The 12,878-nt window shown below is 45.0% G+C and overlaps 1 protein-coding gene across 1 annotated transcript in view; it reads right to left on the minus strand.

Moving 5' to 3' along the window:
- LOC142256005 (chemerin-like receptor 1) overlaps positions 1 to 12,878 on the minus strand; it is a 64,432-nt gene that overhangs the window by 12,515 nt on the left and 39,039 nt on the right. The gene's annotated exons all lie outside the window — the stretch shown is intronic.

The following is a 12,878-nucleotide window of genomic DNA, read 5'->3' on the forward strand; positions in this document are numbered from 1 at the left end:
ATGAACCTTTATCAACCTTATCTTGCTAAAAGTTCATTGTAACAGAATCATTGTTGCACTAGATGGGCTAATAAATAAATTATTATTATTATTATTATTATTATTATTATTATTGATATTATTTTTGTTATTATTAGAATTATTATTAACATTGATGTTTTGATGTTATTATTATTATTATTATTTATTAGCCCATATGGTGTGGTAACATTTTGGTTACACTTAACCTTTGTCAGCTTTATCTTGCTAAAATGTCATTGTTTCAGAATCATTGTTGCACCAGATGGGCTAATAAATTATTATTATTATTATTATTATTATTATTATTATTATTATTATTATTATTATTATTATTATTATTATTAGTAGCATTGATGTTATTATTATTATTATTAGCATTAATGTTATTATTATTATTATTAGTGTCATTTTTATAAGTAATTATTGTATTATTATTATTCATTAGTATTATTATAATCCATATTATTATTATTATGATTATTATTTTTAGCATTGATGTTCTTATTATTATTAGTATTAATGTTATTATTATTAGTGTCATTTTTATTTTTATGAGTAATAATTGTATTATTATTCATTAGTATTATTATAATCCATATTATTATTATTATTATTATTATTATTATTATTAGCATTATTATTAGCATTGATATTATTATTATTATTATTATTATTATTATCATTATTAGCATTAATGACATTATTATTATTATTATTATTAGTAGTAGTAGTAGTATCATTATCATTTAATTATGAGTAATAATGTTATTATTTATTAGTATCATTAAAATACATATTATTACTTTTTTTATTATTATTATTATTTTAAGTACACTTTTTTTCACTGATTATTTCATTTTATCTATTTGGGACAACTAGATATTATTTAGTAGGACTTGCACCGATATATATGGTATGCTTTTTGTTTGCTGCTCTTTATTTTTCTGTTTACCTGTTACTTAGACATCTGACAATACCTTTCCTTATTATGTACTATTCTATTAATTAAATTTAGTTGGTATTGAATGTTCTGCTCCTATTATATACAGCACTGAACTGTCCACATACTTTGCATACTCTGTATTATATTTTATTGACCTGGCTGTACTGCAGTGCCATCTACTGGCAATGTTGCTGCATGTCACCCCTGTCCTATTTCATTTTTTTAAATTTTAATACATTCTAATAAAAGTATATTTTTAAGTCAAAAGGTGCATTTATGGAAATGCTCTTTCTGTTGAGGTGAGGATATAATTAAACCTTATTCTAAAAAGAAGCCCAACAAAAGGAAGAAATAAAATACAACAAATAGAGTTCCTAATAATTGTATTGTTCCCAAGTATAAATAGCAAGCAAATACTACCATATACCATATAACATTAGTTAATTTATTTGTATGGCAATTCAAATAAAAAAAAAGAAAAGAAGGCTAAAGTAAGGCTAAAACATCATGATATAAAATGTAGTACAAATGAGGTCCACAGGATGGCAGAATAGGCAAAGCAGAATTATATGTTACATGCATAAACCAAAGGCCAGATATATTGTCATATAGATATGATTTCATAATTAGGCTAAGGCTTATGAATATGTAAAAAAAGAGAACCAATGCGGACCACTCATGATAATATGAAAGGTAAGAAAATCACCAGTTCAGACCTCGACATGCGTTTCGACCCAACTTCATAGAGAGTGAGCCTCATGGAGAGGATCAGGAAAAGGCCTCCATATTGGATAATGGATGTTTTGGGCCGGTTGCTGGGTAAAACGGACTTTCAACTCCCTCCAAAGGTTTTCTATGGGGTTGAGATCTGGAGACTGGCTAGGCCACTCCAGGACCTTCATATGCTTCTTACGAAGTCACTCCTTTGTTGCCCTGGCAGTGTGCTTAGGATCATTATCATGTTGAAAGACCCAGCCACGTTTCATCTTTAATGCCATTGCTGATGAAAGGGGGTTGCACTCAAAATTTCACAATACATGGCTCCATTCTTTCTTTCATGTACACGGGTCAGTCGTCCTGGTTCCTTTGCAGAGAAACAGCCCCAAATCATGATGTTGCCACCCCCATGCTTCACAGTAGGTATGGTGTTCTTTGGATGCAACTCAGCATTCTGTCTCCTCCAAACACGTTGAGTTGTGTTTCTACCAAACAGTTCTACTTTTGTGTCTTCAGACCATAAGACATTCTCCTAATACTCTTCTGGATAATCCAAATGCTCTCTAGCAAACTTCAGACGGGCCCGGACATGTAATGGCTTAAGCAGGGGTATACGTCTGGCACTCCAGAATCTTAGTCCCTGGTGGCGTAATGTGTTATTGATGGTAGCCTTTGTTACGATGGTCCCAGCTCTATCAAGGTAATTCACTAGCTCCCCCTGTATGGTTCTGGGATTTTTGCTCACCGTTCTTGGGATCATTTTGACTCCATGGGGTGAAATCTTGGGAAGAGCCCCAGATTGAGGGAGATTATCAGTGGTCTTGTATGTCTTCCATTTTCTCATTATTTCTCCCACAGTTGATTTCATCACACCAAGCTGCTTGCCTATTGCATATTCAGTCTTCCCAGCCTGGTGCAGGGCTACAATTTTGTCTCTGATGTCCTTCAGTAGCTCTTCGGTCTTCACCATAGTAGAGTTTGGAGTTTGACTGTTTGAGGTTGTGGACAGGTGTCTTTTATACAGATAACAAGTTCAAACACGTGGCATTACTACAGGTAATGAGTGGAGGACAGAGGAGCCTCTTAAAGAAGAAGTTACAGGTCTGTGAGAGCCAGATATCTTGCATGTTTTTAGGTGACTAAATACTTATTTTCCACTAAAATTTGCAAAAAAAATCTTGCCAAATCAGACATGGTGATTTTCTGGATTTGTTTTCTCATTTTGTCTCTCATAGTGGTGGTCATCTATGGTGTCAATTACAGGCCGACCTCATCTTTATAAGTGGGAGAACTTGCACAATTGGTGGCTGACTAAATACTTTTTTTTACCCACTGTAGTTGTGATCTGTGGTAGATACTGGTAACTTTACATAAAAATGACAAGAGATTCATACTGCCTGCCAAACTACCAGATTGTGATAACACAGCATCAATCTGGCCACTTGTGTGACGGGTGGACTATTTTTAAATAAGCAGACATATTGTTCCTTTGTTTGGTAAATCAAGAGATTATAGCCATTGTTGCATGTTAGACTGTCTGGAGCCCCCTTTTCTCTATTAGTTTGTGGAATGCCTCAGCCCCCTTACGCTACATCAGTCAGATTGAATAAGCAAAACATGAGGGAACAGCCATCTTCCACTAATTTTATAAGACATAATACCCTGAAACGAGAAATAAAAAGGGCTGCTCCTGTCAGTGTGTGTGATTCTACAGGACTTCAGCTTAGGGTCCATTCATCCAGCTGGACGATTACAGAATTGATCCACTGCCCAAGGCTGAGCCCACAAATTTATTTGCTTGAAGAACCCAGATTGGGACAATTCACTCACCTGACCATATGCCTAGCTGTGCTCGGGCAGCTTTCTATGCTTGACACTATCTCCTCTCAGTAGGTTTCCACCAAAATAGGGTTGCTACTGGCTGAGGTAGTTGGCACTGGATTCCCTGAAGTAATAAACATTCTAATCCCTACCAGGCCAGTGGGTGGGACTCTGTTGCTTGTACCATCTTGTGTTCTTGCTGGAAATGTACTATATACTATTGACTGTTGGAAGCCCAATAAAGTATATGGCTGGAACGTCACCCCTGTTGTTGGTGGAGGCCAGCCATGACTTTGGTTAGGAAGAGAGGTGACATCTTACAGGGGGTGGGGTGTTAGGAACCGTTCTGGTTTATATAGCAGGTTTGGGGGTTGGGGTAACCTTTTGGCCCACCCTTCCCAGAGTGTGGTTCCCTTACCTTGTCTTGTCTGTGTAGTGTTCTGCCCATGGGAAAGGAGTACGGGCGTTCAGTGGGATGAACCCTGGTCTGTGTGGTTTTTCTAAAGACAGCCAGTCCAGTAGATGGACAAGAGCACCCACTGACCGTCATATCTCCATGGTTCTTTTATCGAAGCTATGTATGCTTTGCTTTAAAACGCTACAGCACTTCAAAGAAAACATACTTTGTAAAGCCAGCCCAGGACCTTGCATCTCGGATGACTAATTCAAGATGCCATTCCAAATGTTTTTGTCCTGCACCCCTCCTGCAGACTGTCAGGTCTCTTCAATTGTGTGTTTATAGAGAGATGCCTGTCAGTCTAGAAAAGCAGGGGAGGAGAAGCCACCAGAGATCTGCCTTTTGGACTAGTCATCCTAGACGCATAGTTCCCGGACAGCTTTTCAAAATATGAGGATATCTCTGAAATTCCCAAACAAGTGAAATGGGCCCTAACGTAAAATCTGCAACAGGGTTCTTCAGCTATAACACTAATGTTTGTATTATTTTAATCAGACCCCCAAAAACAGCATGTTACGGTCACCGCGTGGTGAAGAGCGTCCAGAGGTGGACACACTGGCCTGTGCACCGGACTCCCCTGAAGGAGCAACCACCAGCAAACCCCTATACAGGGATTGTGTGGTGCACCAACAGAAGACCTAAAAGCATGACAGCCAGGGACCAGAGGAGATGGTCTCCTACGGACGGGTAGAGTCTCTTAATGTCTGATGCTGGTATGCAAGGATGTGGCAGCACAGTGGTGGAAACCTGGACTTGACAGCACAGAGGTGATGGCTCTGATGTGGCAGCATGGAGGTAGCGGCTCTGACGTAGCAGCATAGAGGTAGCAGCTCTGATATGGCAGCACAGAAGCTCAGTCGTGGCAGCATGAAGGTAGCAGCTCAGATATGAAAGCATGGAGGAATTGGCTCTGACATGGCAGCACAGAGGTAGTGGTTCAACTGTGGCAGCATGCTAATGGTACTAGATAGCAGGCTCTAAGACAAGACAGAGCTTAGGCACACAAGACTGGAACTAGGACTCAAACACACTAACGTACAGGGACCTGGGAACTGGCAATGCACTAAAAGGCAATGTTGCTCAGGCACCTCCTGTCAGGGGAGGCAGACTTAAATACCTTTAGGGTAATGTGGCGCCCCTGACCTGGTCAGGCTCCACTGAGTACTGCACTCAGGCTGAGTGAGTACAATACAGGTAATTCAGAAGACTGACCAGGGTGTGGACACACAAACACGAAGTACCAGGACACACACACAGCTTAGAGAGGACCCCTGGGAGACCCAGGAAGGGGGCGTAGCCCTCGCATCCCAGCTAGTGGTGGGTGGTGGGACTGGAGACAGGAGTTGTGCAGTGGCAGTTGAAGGAGCAGGAGTGTAGAGATGCGTCTGGAGTGCAGGACGGAGTTGTGGAGCACTTTCAGACCCTGCACCTGTAGTGGCTGCTGGCGGGGGAGAACGGCTACCCAGTGGTGCCGCCTGAAAACCACCTAGGCAGTAGCAAGAGGTGGCTGAGTAAGGGGACTGCCGGTAGACTAGGCCCGCACAGGGAATAAAGGTCCCCAGAGCAGGAACCCATCTACTAGGCCTGCTAAACCTGCTGGTGAGGGTGCTATATGTGCCTCACCAAACCATACAGAGTCCGCAGCTACAGCAGCAACGAGGGGGCCCATATGGAGGATTGAGCCTAGAGCCATCTTTACCTTAGTCCATGCTGCCAGCAAACGGGTCAGAAAGGGGAGAACGGCAGTTGCGACTTCCCTGGGTGATTCCCATAGTACACCAAGTCGGGGTCACCTCAAAACAAGAAGGGCTAGGAAGGCGAGTCAGCAGTCACCCCTGGATCAGCCTGAAGAATACCTGGTTCCACCTGGTTCACCTCAGCATCGCCCAGGTTGTCTGACTGCATCATCTGAAAAGTGAGTAAAAACCATGAAATACATTGCTGCTTGTGTGTGAGTTCTTCTGCGACCTGTGGTACTACACACTAACACTGGGCCCTGGGGCCAGCCTCACTCTCGGGAGGCCATACCACCAGACTGCATTTACCATCAGCCCCAGGCGCTCCCCAAGCTGCAGTGGCGGTCATCTCCTGACCTCAATTACCGAGAGTGGCGTCACGATTCCCATAGAAGTCAACCTGACCTACCTGTGGCCAGAAGATCCCGAGCACGTGAAGTCCCTGAAGTCCCTGAGGTGACCTGCACCTGAAGGTAACGGGAGGCGGGCTTCACATCAACAGGTGACCTCAAGGATTGCTTCCAGGTAATGGAACTCCAGCCCTTTAAGAAAGGGGGCATGACCACATGTGCGCCCTACGAGTACACACTGAAGGCCTGTGTGTGGCCTGGAAGGAGGAGGAGGCTGCGACAGACTCTGGGGCAGAATAAGGGAGCGTGGTAGCGCTGGGCAGGAGAGGAGAGCGGTGACCACGCCAAGGCCAGGATGCCTTTGACCGGGCACGGAGCACATGGAACCAGGAGACAGGTGAGGAGAAGGGTACCCACTCTGGAGACCATGAGCATGCGGGGATGCTGTGTTGGAACCGGGTGCTACACAGTAGAGCTCCAGAGCTCAGATGCACTTGCTACCTGTGCACCTCACATACATTATATTCACTTGTACACTTAATATATACATAAAATATGTAAATACATTAAATATCATTTTTCATATTCTTAGCTTTGATACTTTTGCATTCTTTAATGCATAACAAACAAGATGAGAAAACGACCAGCGGATGATGTGAGCTTCTCCTCTCCGCACATCACACTGCACTATTTCTCCTATGTGACATCCTCCTTCTTTCCTGTCACAACAGAATTTCAACATTTTTTTCACCAAATCAGCTCCGAAATCCGAACTCTGCAGACACCTCAGGAAGTACATGCTTCTCCGTGCTGTGTGCAAACAGATTTCAACACAAGGTGCAGCAATGTGACGGATGTGAAAATTCCAAAGCCAGAAAGTGAAGAAGTCACCACAAAGTTTCTACAACTTCTAAAAAAGCTTCAAAGATGAGGAAAACAAAGTTGTTAAACTTATCTCAGGCTACAAAAAGTGACAAGACTATTGTAACTCCTGGGTCATGTTGACACCAATTATGCCTGAATGGTGAAGACTTAGAACAATACGTTTTCAATCCATTGTCTGATAGGACATCACATGTTGTCACGGGGTATTTATCAATGGAACAGGGGCTCCTAGGCTGACTCAAAGACTGGGGCCTCTGTGCTGTCCCTTATCTCGAAGGTAGATTTGATGGTAGTTAGGCTCGAGCCTCCAATGAGGCCTTGTCTCCTGTCTGAGCCCTAATACCCAGGGAGTGAGCCAGGAATTCAGTAACTAAGACCCCACAAATAGGCACAGACAAAGGTAAACAAAAATGTATGCACACTAAACTCAAGCACAAATAAGGGACAGTATGGGAACTGGGGAGCAATGCAAAAGGAGTAGGAAATAAATACACAACTGGAGAATTCACCCACCATGCAGAACCGCGACTTGTAGATCATCATATAACTAGATAACCACAGGAACCAGGGAAGCAGAAGCTATATCCGGCACTCAGCCCCGGAATCCATATCATTATAAAGGGTGAAGATGGCTGAGGATATTATTCAGCAGCGTTAGCTCCCAGCGGATGATCACAGGCCAGCAGAAATTAACTCCTGCTGTACTGGAGAGCATTGAAACCAGAACCAACTGACGCCCATGACAGGCTGTTTAACTAAAAAATCCCAGCTTGTTTATCAGACTCTGAAGTGTGAACAGAGTCTGATGCCATCATGGCACCCAACGAGTGCAATGCTGAACACCACGATACATATTGTATATCAGCCCAATGGATGCCAAAAGAACGCTTCATTCATAAGCACAGATACTGATAACCCTGACACTGTTAGAACCGAAGGTGCAAATTCATAGACATAAGTGTAAAATGATATTCCCATGTTTATTACATGGGCATTGTCAGATAGTGTTTATAAGTACAAGCAATTTTGCAATTTACTGTTTGTAAAATTTTTCATCAGTTGTTAAAGTATTTACACTTTTCTGTTGTTTATGGCTCGTTTCCTAGTGACCGACCACCATGGCAGAACATCAGCAGCAGTGGCCAATCTCCTAGGAATTGAGCAGTAGATAAAAGTGTTAATATTTCAAAAACGGCTGCAAATTTTAACAAGCAGTAAATTGCAAAATTGCTTCATTTTACAATAAAAATATCAATCTTTGAAGATGGGATTATCTTTTTAAGTTTGTATCTGGTAGGTGACTTAGAGGTGTGGGTTGGTCATGGGTGGACTTCAAAATCCGTAATTTCCAATATTAGATGGGTTGTGTACACGTCCGATTTTGATCCAAGTGTTGGATCAAAATGTGCAGTGTAAAGCGGCTTTACACACAGCGACATTGCTAGCGATTTCACTGGTGAAAGCACTCACCCCCATCGGTTGTGCGTCACAAGCAAATCGCTGCCCGTGGCGCACAACAGCGCTAACACACCCATCACACATACTTACCTGCCTAGCAACGTCGCTGTGGCCGACGAACCGCCTCCTTTCTAAGGGGGCGGTTTGTGCAGCGTCACAGCGACGTCACTAAGGCTACTTTCACACATCCGGTTTTTGCTCTGTGGCACAATACGGCGCTCTGCAGAAAAACCGCAACCGGTTTCTTTGCCGCCGGTTGCGGGTTTTTTTGCATAGACTTACATTAGTGCCGTATTGTGCCGCATGGGCCTGCGTTCGGTCCGGTTTTTGCCGCATGCGGCAGATTTAGCCGATGCCGCGGCCGGATGGACCGTTGCCTGCAACGTTTTTTGCTTCGGCAAAAAAACCACATCGCACCGCATCCGGCCGCTGCGGCGCATTTTTCAATGCATGCCTATGGACGCCGGTTTCATCGCGATGCAGAAAAAAATGCATCCGGCCGCTGCATGCGGCTTCTTCCACTGCGCATGCTCAGTAGCGTGCCGCAACCGGAAAAAAACGGACCGGCCGCATGTAAAAACTTATGCAAAGGATGCGGTGTTTTCACCGCATCCGTTGCATAGGTTTCACAGCCGGATTGAGCCGCACGGCTCAAACCGGATGTGTGAAAGTAGCCTAAGCGGTCGCTCAATAGAAGCGGAGGGTCGGAGATGAGCGGGCCGAAAATCCCGCCTACCTCCTTCCTTCCTCATTGCGGGCGGCCGCAGGTACGGTGTTGTTCCTCGTTCCTGCAGTGTCACACATAGCAATGTGTGCTGAGGCAGGAACGACGAACAACCTGCGTCCTGCAACAGCAACGATAATTGGGATTAGAACGACGTGTCAACGATCAACGATATGGTGAGTACTTTTGATCGTTAACGGTCGGTCCTGCATTTCACACGCAACAACGTCGCTAACGAGGCCGGATGTGCGTCACGAATTCCGTGACCCCAACGACATCTCGTTAGCGATGTCGTTGCATGTAAAGCCCCTTTAAGTCTATGAGTTGGTGGTAAACATTGGCCCACACTTGGATGACATCCGATTCTTATAGACTGACAATGAAGAAGGTGGAGAAACTTTTTTTTTTTTGTCCACCTCCAAGAAAAATTAATCCCACTCTGATCAGACTCTTATAAGTAAAATTTTAAAAGTTTTTTTGAGTAAGACTAAAGTTGAAACTTCAAATTCATCAGGTTTCCCTCCAAATTTACAAAAAAGTTGCACTGTTTTATTCCATGTATTAGAAGACATAATTCTTCTGTATAGATTTACTCTACACTCCTCAATAAAGTGATTTAAAAAAAATATTTTTTTTTTCTATTTTAGAGCTGATATTATTTAACAGAAAATAAAATCAGTCAAATTATGTACAACACGCAATCACATACCAGTGGCATAGATGTCCAGGGAAGTTGAGTTGCATGCGATTCGTGATGTGCGAGAGACATTCAAAGACATTTGGAAACATTTGCGCCTTTGTTATATCCACGGTAAGTTGAAGATCACAATGTAAAATCAAAGGAAATAATTAGATGTGTTGTTGTAATGCAACATCGCCATGTAGCCCCTGGTTAAATATATGTGAAAAGCTAAGCCATTTTGCCTAAAAACAAGTTTTGGACCAATTTGCCTAAAAATAATTTTAATAAGTGGTGAAAAGAAATGGAAATTTTCCGCAAATGTATTTTAAATCCAACACAAAAAGTCACATTTTACTTCAAATGATCAGACTAAAATTAATAACTAAATCCAATGATATTTAACCAGAATTTCTTCAAATCCATAGAAAGAAGCAGAAAAAAATGAAATTATTAAAAGTAGGTTAAAATGTTTTTATTTATTTTTTTTTAAATCAGAATTAAAGAATTTTCAAAAAGACAAAGTAAGATCCATTGAACTTATCAGAGACGAAACATGGAAGTAAAAGTAAGACAATACTTAAAATAGAAAAAGTGTAAATAAGTGAGAAATCCTTACAGGATACAAGTAATAAATTAAGCTTCTTAAACCAATCCTCCCCCAATGGAACTATAAGTAAGTATACATGTTCAATCTATATTAACCCAACCCAGTTACTTCTGTTCCCTCCATTAGATGGCCCTTGTAGTGGTATTGTGAGTGAATGGTAAGTCTAAACCACACTTTTGTTGCGTTTCTTCAGAGCTGTGTTTAGGCTTGGGCACTCAACTGAGAAGGGTCATTCTCAAGACAGTGTTAGAGGGAGCCTGTCAACTACTCGCCTTTAGGGCAATCCGGTCAGCTCTGATGGTCGTCGCTGTTCTTGACCCAGTGCTTCCTCTATTATTGCGATCGCTGTCCTACTTCCGGCGTCATGTGGATGACATGTCCTGCGCCATCCACACAGTGTCCTTCGTTGTGTTACTGAACACGAGCACTTCTCTCTGCCATGCTGAAGGCAGAGCAAAGAACTGTAATGCACAGGTGTACGGAACGGTCAAAGAATGGCCGTACACCACTCGGCATGGCAGAAAGATGTAAGCTTGTGCAGGAGCACAATGGTGGGCACTGTGTGGATGACATAGGAGACATCATCCATATGGCGTAAGAAGGAGGATAGTGATCACAAGGATAGAGGACGCGCCGAACCTGAGACTAGCGACGCCCATTGGACCAGAATTTACCCGACCACCTGTCACGCTCTCCGGGTCCCCTGCTCTGCTCCCCGGCTCACCTGCCACGCTCCCCGGCTTCCCTGCTTCGCTCCCCGGCTCCTCTGTCAGGCGTCCCCCGCTCCACGGTCTCCAGCCTCCATCACCTGCGGACCCCAGGCGGCCCGGTCCCCGCTCCCGGCGCCCGTCGGCAGCCCTGCTCCAGGCCGGCTCCCCTGCTTCCTATACACCGCTCCCTGCCCTGGCTTCTGGCACCCGGGCCTCGCGCATGCGCATTAGGGCGCGCGCGCGGTCATTGACCCTCTCTTAAAGGGCCAGCGTCCACTGACAGGAAATTGAACACACAGGTACAGGGTATAAAGGGGTTTAATGTCCAAGTGGGCGGGGCCTGTTCTTCGTGTTTCCTAAGCTAGGAGTCAGGTCTCCTTGTGTCTCTGTGATATACTTACCTATCTCTCTTCTAGAGCCGCTCCTGCCTCGCCATCCGGTCCTGCCGATTCCCGACCCCCGAACGCTGACTATCTGCCATCCCGTCAGTCCGTACCATCTCTGATCCCTGTGGTGACCCGTCCTCTCGCTCCATCGGTTCCGGACTCTGCCTGACAACATCTCGGCCTCTGAACCTGAGCTCCGTCACCCGGACTACCATCAGTGACTCCGTGGTCCCAGGGACTTCTCCATTCCACTCTTTTGCACGGACTGTCCTGCTACCCGTAGTGCTCCGGCTACCGGACCCCTTGCCTTTATTAAGGTGTTCGGCCCAGTGGATCCACCTCCTGGGTCTGCCCGTCCACCTGGCCCTAACAGTAAGAACAGGCCATGGATCCCGCCCAAGCACTAGCGGCCTTCCAGGAAGAACTCACACGCCAGCGTGAGACCCAGACCCGCATGCTGAACTTCATGTCTTCTGTGGACGCCCGCCTGAACACGCTGCAAGCGTCGGTCACATCTTTGGCATCTCGAGCTTCCACTGTACAATCCACGGCCACAGCTCCCATGGCAGCCTCCTCGGATGCTTCCAGACTTCGTTTGGCCTCACCACCCCGGTACGCTGGAGATCCCAAGACCTGCAGGGGTTTCATCAATCAATGCTCTCTCCATTTAAAGCTACTATAACACTTGTTTGCCTCCGACCAAGCCAAGGTCGCGTTCATGATGTCCCATCTAGAGGATGAGGCGCTGGCCTGGATGAACCCCTTGTGGGAGAAGGAGGATCCGGTGACCACCAACATCCAGGAGTTCCTGCAGGCATTTCGTGGCACCTTTGACGAGCCCGGACCCGCCTCCGCGTCGGCCTCATCTCTCCTCCGGCTACGTCAAGGGGACTCTGATGGTGGGTCAATATGCCATCCGTTTACGCACCTTGGCTTCGGAACTTGGGTGGAACAATGAGGCTCTAACCGCCGCCTTCTGGGAAGGCCTCTCGGGTCGTATCAAAGATGAGCTGGCTGGTCGTGACGTGCCGTCCACCCTGGATGCCCTGATTGCCCTAGCGACTCGAGTGGATCTTCGTTTTCAGGAACGATCCAAAGAGGTGTCCCGTGAGAGACGTCCGATACGGCATTCCTCTCCTCCGGAGAAGCCCGCCGTCCTTCAGTCAACGTCATCTGGTGTCTCCGTCCACGAGCCCATGCAGATCGACCGTTTGCGGCAGTTTGAACAACGCTGAGCAGAACGGCTCGCCAAGGGTCTCTGCTTCTACTGCGGAGAGGGCACACACCTTCTACGCTCCTGTCCAGAGAGGCCGGGAAACTCCAAAGCCTAGGGCTGGTAGGAGAGGCCACCCTAGGTGCTGGGATTCTCTCAGACCCGGTT

Source organism: Anomaloglossus baeobatrachus, chromosome 11, assembly GCF_048569485.1.
Source record: "Anomaloglossus baeobatrachus isolate aAnoBae1 chromosome 11, aAnoBae1.hap1, whole genome shotgun sequence".
Taxonomy (NCBI): domain Eukaryota; kingdom Metazoa; phylum Chordata; class Amphibia; order Anura; family Aromobatidae; genus Anomaloglossus; species Anomaloglossus baeobatrachus.